The 8,400-nt window shown below is 43.7% G+C and overlaps 1 non-coding gene across 1 annotated transcript; it reads right to left on the bottom strand.

Annotated features, from left to right (window-relative positions):
* Nucleotides 1–394: 394 nt before the first annotated feature.
* Nucleotides 395–522, bottom strand: LOC132646606 (small nucleolar RNA SNORA17). Its single transcript, XR_009584868.1, has one exon. It is a non-coding gene; the product is annotated as a small nucleolar RNA SNORA17 (small nucleolar RNA).
* Nucleotides 523–8,400: the final 7,878 nt, after the last annotated feature.

Raw genomic sequence — 8,400 nt, forward strand, 5'->3', positions numbered from 1 at the left:
TCAGTGGTGCCTGGGGTCTCTGAGTGTCTGGGGTCATCCCAGGAGGTATCCTAACTGCCATGCCCTGCTTGTGCATTATGACACCAGGCAGGGGTGATCCCGGGCATGGTCTGCCCTCTACTGAGGTATACATGGTGCCAGACTGGTGTTCATCTCAGGCTAGCTTCCTGTCCATTCCCCACGGTACCTGTATAGTGGACATCGTGGGCTTGCTCTTCACCTGGGTCTGCCCAAGTGGCGCCATCTGAGGGTGGTCTATCTGATGTTCACTCCTACCTGGGCCTGGGATTCCAGGTGGGATTCTTCCACTCTCCAGTTTCCTCCCCTCCCTGGAAGCCTAGCAGGGTCTTCGAGATTCCAGACTGGTGAATGCCTCAGGTGTACATTTCCAAGGATTGTTAGGCTCCTGGTCACTCAGATATTCACAGGTCGGAACACTGAGAGTAAGCATAGCCTCTCTCCTCTCTGCCACCCACTGACACGTGCCAGGGCCGCCACAGCTGCAGTGTCTCTAGGGGCAGGTTATATCCCAATTGTTACACAGAGCACACTCATCTGATGCTTCAGGTCTTCACAGGTCAACTTTAAATGAGCATTGCATGTCTTTCTTTGCTATATCTGGGAACCTTAGACATGCGTCTCCATTTTTTTTCTTTCATCTTACTTGCTACTCAACAAAAATATCAAGTCATGTTGGAAATACACTTGTCAGTTATAACCAAGGTTTCTTGAAAATACAAGGATTTGATTAAAAAACAAAGTGGTGCTTTAAGAATCAATTACCTATGTGAAATTCAAAATGAAAATGCTATGTTTTATTACAAGTTTATGTTGTGTATTCCTTAAATCAGTAAAAGTTGTGGTAAAATCAACACACACACACACACACACACACACACATATGCTTGTGTATGCATGTACCTTACTAATTTTTGGAGAACCAGTTGTAAAATATTTATTAGCAACCATTAGATGTTAAGAGCATGGTGAACCACTCCAAGAATGCATATAAAATTATTTTTAAAGAAACTATCCTTTCCAACAAAACTTTTAGACCCTAACCTCTTCCAACTATATGGTTCGTCTCTGTCAAACCAAGGGCAGAACAAAGTCAGCACCCCAATGAATGACAGAGTTCACACCACACAGCAGTCAATTTTCCCTGAAGCACATAAGCACAAACAACTGAAATTATTTCACTCTCTGCTTCAAGACAGAGTTTAACAAAAACCAAAGGAGGAACAACATTCCCCCTAACCCCTGGCCCACTGTCTCAGCAATTTCCAATCCAATCATGTAAGGATCACACATCTGCTCACACATCAACCAATCTGAGAGGCATCTCAAAGTGCTGTTAAGCTCTGACACATGGGACTCATAACCCAAGCATAGAATGTCCCCATTCTGGCCAGAGTAGCATTACATCTCTTACACAGCTGATACAGCTGGCAAAGCCAGCAGAGACTGCTCTTGCTGCCCCTTTCTGACCAAGAGGCCACAAAGACTGTGCTCAGTGTAGCCTCGGGTCCCAGAATTCCCTGAAAGGAAGACTCCCTACGAAGTGTTAAACACAGGAAGAGCAGAAGCCCAGCAATGAGGTGACATCTCTAGGCTGCCAGGTCCCCAGAGAGGCAGATTGGCAAAGACAGAAAGGAAGACAAGCTGGAACTCTAATCCAGATGCCTGGAAAGAGCCAGCGGCTCCAGACATACCCCCTTTCTACATTCCCAAGCTCTGCTAACCCCCTCCCGGTTCTCACGCCATACACTTGCTTTTTGTTAGCAAGGACCAAGAGAGGATCAGCAAGCTGCAGCGTGGGGCAAGTCAGTTGCCTGTGTTCCCACCCCTGACTCTTCAAAATAAGCAAAGACATAAGCAACAGACTCGCTTCACACTGCTGTCGCTCATGTGCATGTGCACACATGCACACGCGTGCGCGCGCACACACACACACACACACACACACACACAATTTCAAGGAAAGAGAACACATCAGGAGCTTGGCTCCCCTAATTAAGGTTTTTAGTTGGATATAGTTATAGTACCGTACAGTGTATTAAGCACCCCAGTAAAATGTATTTTCTTCCCCAACTTTATGCCCTCAAGTCAGTGTTTTCCAAGCACATCCAGACAGAAGTTTATGCATGTTTTATGGGACAATGGGGGGAAAGAGTTCCAAACTTGAGGTCTTTCCATTTTCCCACTTTATTTGTGTTTGTTTGCGGCAGGACTTCTCAGAGCCTTTTAAGGCAGATAGATACACTTCATTATTCTGCATATTTTCCAGTTTATTTGAGGCTGGAACCTGTTTCTCACGGGCTATTTTTCAGAACTAGTGTTCTACAGAAAAATCACTCTAGCAGTCTTCATCTGCAGCTATTTTTATGTTTTTTTTTTTTTTTTTTTTAGTTTGCTTATCAAAGTTCACTGACGTACAGGACTTCATTCATCTCCTGACTTCCATCATCTTTAGCAAACCACAGGTTTTCTCTTGTGTTATAACCTTTAACGTTCTCTCAGTGGTTTTGTCAACATGTCTTCTCTCTCCTCTATGCTTACAAGAGACATTTTGGCTGCACTATTTCCATCATTCCCAGAAGCTTCTGGAAGGCAGAGGGGTCCAGTGGGGAGCTTTATGGGAGGCCTGGGGGCCTGGCGGGGGGTCTTGTTGGGGGCCTGGTGGGGAAGCCCTAAATAAGAAGCCGTTACAGCCCCAGAGTCAACATTTAGCTCCAAGGGGTCCTCAATTCTGGGACATAAAACAGTGAGCATATTTGAAAGGCACTTGTGGGAAGGCTCACAAATGTGCTTTGTTAGCATAAAGGGACACTGAAAAATCATCAATGGTCCCAGCTCCCCCAAATTCTCTGGCAAAAAAAAAAATGCTGTGCCTTGGAGAGTCTGCTTCTATCATGTTCTGCCTATGGATCTATAATTTTAAACAAGTATTCTGGGTGATTGTTCCCACCAGAAGAATTAAGAAGGCATCAGATTATCTACAGGGAATGAAGACTAGGATGGTGAGAGTTATGGACAAATGAGAGCTGCTTGGCTGACAGGCAGGAAAGAGGTGGACCCACACTGATGTTCTCCTGTTCACTGCACAAAGTAGGCATGGGGGAGGAAGGAGTTTACTTGACACCATAGGCCATCTTTGAGGGAAGCCAACAAAGGACCCTGAGCAGGAACAGACAGTAACCATGGATGGACACTGTTCACTGACTTGCTCTCCGTGGCTTGCTCAGCCTGCTTTCTTATACAACCCAAGACCACTTGCCCAGGAGTGGCACCACTCAAGACAGCAGACCTTCCTCACTTCAGTAATTAATCAAGAAAATCCCCCACAGTCCTACCCATGGGACATCTGATAGAGACAATTTCTCAGCCGAGGTTCCCTTTGTAGACGACTCTGGCTTGGATCAAGGTTACAAAACCCAACCACAGCAGCGAGTGCTCAGGCTTGCACTGGGCTGAGCTAGGCCTAGAATCTGACCTTAATATGGTCGATCTTGAGGCCTGTACTCCGAAAATTGCACTTTCACATGCCATGCTGGGGGCGGGGTTATCTTTAAAAAATTCAATTATGATGATGTGAACTGTGATAAACTGATATATTCATTCAGGAATTGGAGATTTGCTGGGCCCAGGGAAAGGCTATATGTACAAACACAGATGCGTGCATACAAACATATATGCACTGGCCACCAGGACAACTGGTATTTGTAACTCTTTATGCAATTGTGCAAATGCTTATGAATGATGAAAAGAATAAAATGACCTCTACTTTTATAATGATCTTTGTGTGTCTACTGTATGTTGCCTACATCCAGGGCTGGGATTACTTAAGGATTTTTATGTCATCAAGAGAGAAGCAGATGGGTGAAAACGCCATTTGCTTTATTAAAAATAAAATAAACACCCTAAACAAAAGTTTGTTGTAAATGAATAAATAAAGAAATAAATCTCCCCCTCATGTCTAGCCACCAAGGGAGTCTCTGCTGCAATTGATTTCTTGAAAAAGTTTAAAATCAAAGCCTGGAAAACCTTGTAGCCATTACACTGTAATCTCTATGAATCACCAATTTGCTTTTCATGACTTTCCCCGCATTCCTTCTATATTTTGTAGTTTATTTTGTTCCATGTTTTCAGCCGCAGCTTTGCCAAGCCCCAGAGTCCAGAAGTCATCCAAGCAGGGAATGTGCGCATCCCGCTCTCTGCAAGCTGCCTGCCCTAGGAACAAGGCCCACATCTGACTTCCCTTCCGTTCCATCCTCTTTCTGTCTGGCGCAGAGACAGACAGAAAACCACATCACCAGACCTAACACTCATGGACAGAGGCCTTCAACAGTCCAGGAGGCCACGAGGAAGTTAGAAGCTTTCCTTTCTCAATTACTGTGAGTGCATCCCGCAGAGACCAACGACTTTAAGAAGGAGGGGGGTGAGGTTGAGGCAGCAGTTGTGAGCAGTTGGGTGCGACCTCATTGTGGCTTAGTAAGTGCAATAAATAGTTTACTTTAACTTAGCTTACTGAGTCTCTCCCTTTTTTGCTCCTATACACAAACAATCCACTTCTCGCTTGCAAATTCTCCACGTCTGCTTGTGAAACCACGCTCTCTCTTCTTAGGAAGATCATTTGTTTCTCTTTTTCCCCAACACCGGCAAGCAGTTTCCGAGCCAGTTGACTCGATCCGGTCTCCTTCACTGCCCGTGTGGATGTTTGTTCTGGTGACAGCATCAGGGGTGGGTGACGGATTTACTCATTCAGACATCTACTTATAATCTGATACCTGTCCATTTATTCACTAAGTTTTATGAAATGTGTTTTGTCCTGTGGGACACAGGCACTGATTTGGAAAATGTAATGAGATGACAGGAGACTGGACAGTCAAAAACAGCAGCAGTTCCCTCGGGGCCTGTCAACTACCTCATGCAATCTTGGAATAATGGTTTATTCCTGAAGAACCCAGGTCCTTCAGGATGGACCCTTCGTATACAGCCTGCAGATGCCAGAACCATCAATGCACCTCACTGGGATGTGACTTAAAATTTACAACTCTAAATGGGTTCTCCTGCTTAAGCAAATGAAAAGAGAACACAGAGCAGTCAGTAACTGTAGAGCAAGTTTTTAATTAATAATTCATAAATTGACTTATGTAAACAAAGTCTTTATAACAATTATAACTTGCACTGTGTGTCTGATATCTTTTTGAGGGGAGAGGATGAGTTTCTGTTCCATCTCGGGATAACTTACATCTTGGGATATTTCCACTACCAAATGTAGAGGAACTACAGGAAAACACATTTATCTGTTCATTACTGCCATGTGAAATGTGCTTGGCTGGCAGGAAAATGTACGGCAAATTCACTGCAGGCGTGTGTCACTCCCTTCTCACATACAAACAGAGTGAAGTGATTGTGCTGCTGCTGCCACATCAGATGTGACCTCACAATCCTCTCCAACATCATGATCTGGGCATCCCCCAAGAGCTGAAGGAGCTGGAGAGTGGGATGAGCTTGGAGAGCTTGGAAGAGCCACTCGGTATGACAAAAACCTTAGTCCCTCAGTCCTCTATCTGTGAGCTGCGCCCTGTTTTGGGCTGAAATGACCCTTTCACAGGGGTCACTTAACAGGATAGGAAAACACAGATATTTACTTTATGATTCATAACAGTAGCAAGATTACACTTCTGAAGTAATAACAAAAATAATTCTATAACTGGGGGTCACCACAACATGAAGAACTGCATTAAAGGGTCGCAGCACCAGGAAGGTTGAAAACCACTGCCTTAGTCAGTGTCTCCGTCCCTGTTCTATTGCTGCAAAGAGACACCCTGACCAAGGCCACTCTCATGAAAGAAAGCATTTAGTTGAGGATTGCTTACAGTTTCGGAGGTTTAGTCCATGGTCATCATGGCTGGGAACATGGCCCTGGAGCAGTAGCTGACAGCTATGTCCTTGTCCAGAGGCTGAGAGAGAGGGTAGGGGCCTGGTATGGGCTTTTGACACCTCAAAGCCCACCCACAGTGACACACTTCTTCCAACAAGGCCACACTTCCTAATTCCTATAAGTCTTTCAAACAGTTCCACTCCCTGGTGATCAAACCTTCAAATATATGAGTCAATGGGGGCCATTTTTATTCAAGCTACCATAGTCAGCTGGTTTGTGCTTATAATGTGTACTTGCACTTGACAAAGGATATACTTAGACATTTTATTATCATTATTGCCTTAAGATTATACCTATATAAAATTATCTGCACATTCTCTCTCCATGGGCTGGGGTTAGTTAGTGGTGAGGTAGGAAGCAGAAGTGGTTCCATTCTTTTTTTTTTTTTTTTTTCTTCTTCCCATTTTCATTCTGTCTCGGGCCCACCCAGTGCTTTAAAAAGATTCCTGATCACTAAAAACACCCATAAAGGGTGGAAATGAGAACACCCAGATGGAAAGCTGCACTTCTTGGTAAGAAACCGCAGAGGGAGATAGGTCCATTTTGTCCTCAGCATCCTTTAACAATGAATGACTCATGTGATAAATGCCCATGTTTGGTTCCAGGAAAAAATTCGTTTCTTCAGAAAAAATTCCATGTTTTCCATTGTCAGAAAACCAAAACTAAGTAACCCAGTATGTTTCCACTCTGCCTTCTCTTCCAGGAAGTTTATGCCAAAAATGTATTAGCCAAGTGTTATAATTATCCCCCATCAGGTGCCTAAAGCCATCCACTCTTTTTTCGCTTTCCGACATTCCTAGTTTTCTTTGATCCTTGAACAGTTTATTTTACATTGATTGAATCTGCAATTTTTTTTTTCCATCTCCTGGGAAGGGTTTGGTCACTTGAGGTTCTAAGACCTCTTCCAACTCAAATTCTATGAAATTTTCAATACAGGTCAATGGCTAGAGGAAAAGTATTAGGGTTTTATTTTTTTAATATTTAGTTTTTTGTTTTTTTTTAATCTGTGAGCATGTATGTATATGGACCATGTACATGCCTGGTGCCCATGAGGGCCAGAAGAGCATGTCAGACCTCCTGGACCTAGAGTTACAGGTGGATGCTGGGAACGGAAAACAGGTCCTCCGGAAGAGCAACAAGTGCTCTTAACTGGCATGCCATCAATCCAGCCCCCAAATTTTAAATAGTTTAAAATTCATTAAGAACCTACTATAGACTAAGCTCCATGTATTATACCTCTAGTATTCATAGGCTCCCTAGTCTCTGGGTTCCAATGAGGCCATGTTTGCATTTCTAGTCACACTTTCAGCTCTGTAACCAGACCATGCAAATTTGTAGAACAGTAGGTTCCCCTAGAACTATTATTTATAATCAAGGGATATTGCAGGGTTTGAGCATAGACTGTTGGCTTTGTCATTTGAACATGTCCTCCTTGGAACCTGCTCTGTTACTCACTACAAGCTCTGACCTACCACTAGCGATGACTTTTGGGAAAATGCAAACCTGGAAAACACCTGATATGCCCATGTATTACTACCTAACTTCTTCCTGTGGTTGTGTTAAATGAACTATGGGGAGATCATCTTCACACCTTTCTTATAGAGAAAGAATGGGGATAATATGGGTGGAATTATCTAGGGAATGGTAAGTAAAGAGGGAAAACAATTGTTGCTAGGTCCATATCTGGTGTTTTCTGGATTCAAAGAGGAAAGTCCAAAAAGGTAGGAACAACATTCAAGAGATGGGAGTACTGAAAAGCCAAGAGAAAAACCTGCCATTCTGAAACCTTCACAGCCCCAGGAAGCAGGTATTATTGTTCCTCTGTGGCACAGGGCAACCATGCTCATTGTGTTTTGCCCAAAACACAAAGCACAATCCTATGAAGCTGAGAGTCCAGCCAAGTCTGCTAGGTGTTTTCCATGACACACCTGAATGAAATGAGTGATGGAACAGGCCTCTCACGTTCCTCTTTGGTTGGTCTCTATCTGTATCCTAAACCTACAATAGACTATGACTGTATCCAGCCAGCGTCGACTTCTTCCTCTGACAGATGCCAAAGACAGTAATCAAATACCTATCTTCTCATCCGGGCCATAGTAATAAGGAGGGAAGGGTCACATGGTAGATCTGAAACTGAGGTAGCAATGGGAAGTTTCAACTTTTAGTGTGATTTTCTACCAACACTCAAATAGATGTAAATACGCCTCATAAAAAGTATAAAGCACAGACACACGCGCATACACACACACCACAAGTGTTATGTAAGTGCCAGCTTTAGAGGAGAAAGGAGTAGCTGTCTGGGAGTCTGGGAGTTTGTTCATTGCAGCTATAAGCCAACCCCAACACGTAAAGTAAGATTGTGAAACTTTAGAATCATACATTCTCTTTCCTGAGAGAAGTCTCCTTCCATCTGTGACATCTGTGTGATTGACTTTTTTGGAGGTGGAATGAAT

The sequence above is a fragment of the Meriones unguiculatus genome, chromosome 11 (genome assembly GCF_030254825.1).
Source record: "Meriones unguiculatus strain TT.TT164.6M chromosome 11, Bangor_MerUng_6.1, whole genome shotgun sequence".
In the NCBI taxonomy this organism is placed as follows: Eukaryota; Metazoa; Chordata; class Mammalia; order Rodentia; family Muridae; genus Meriones; species Meriones unguiculatus.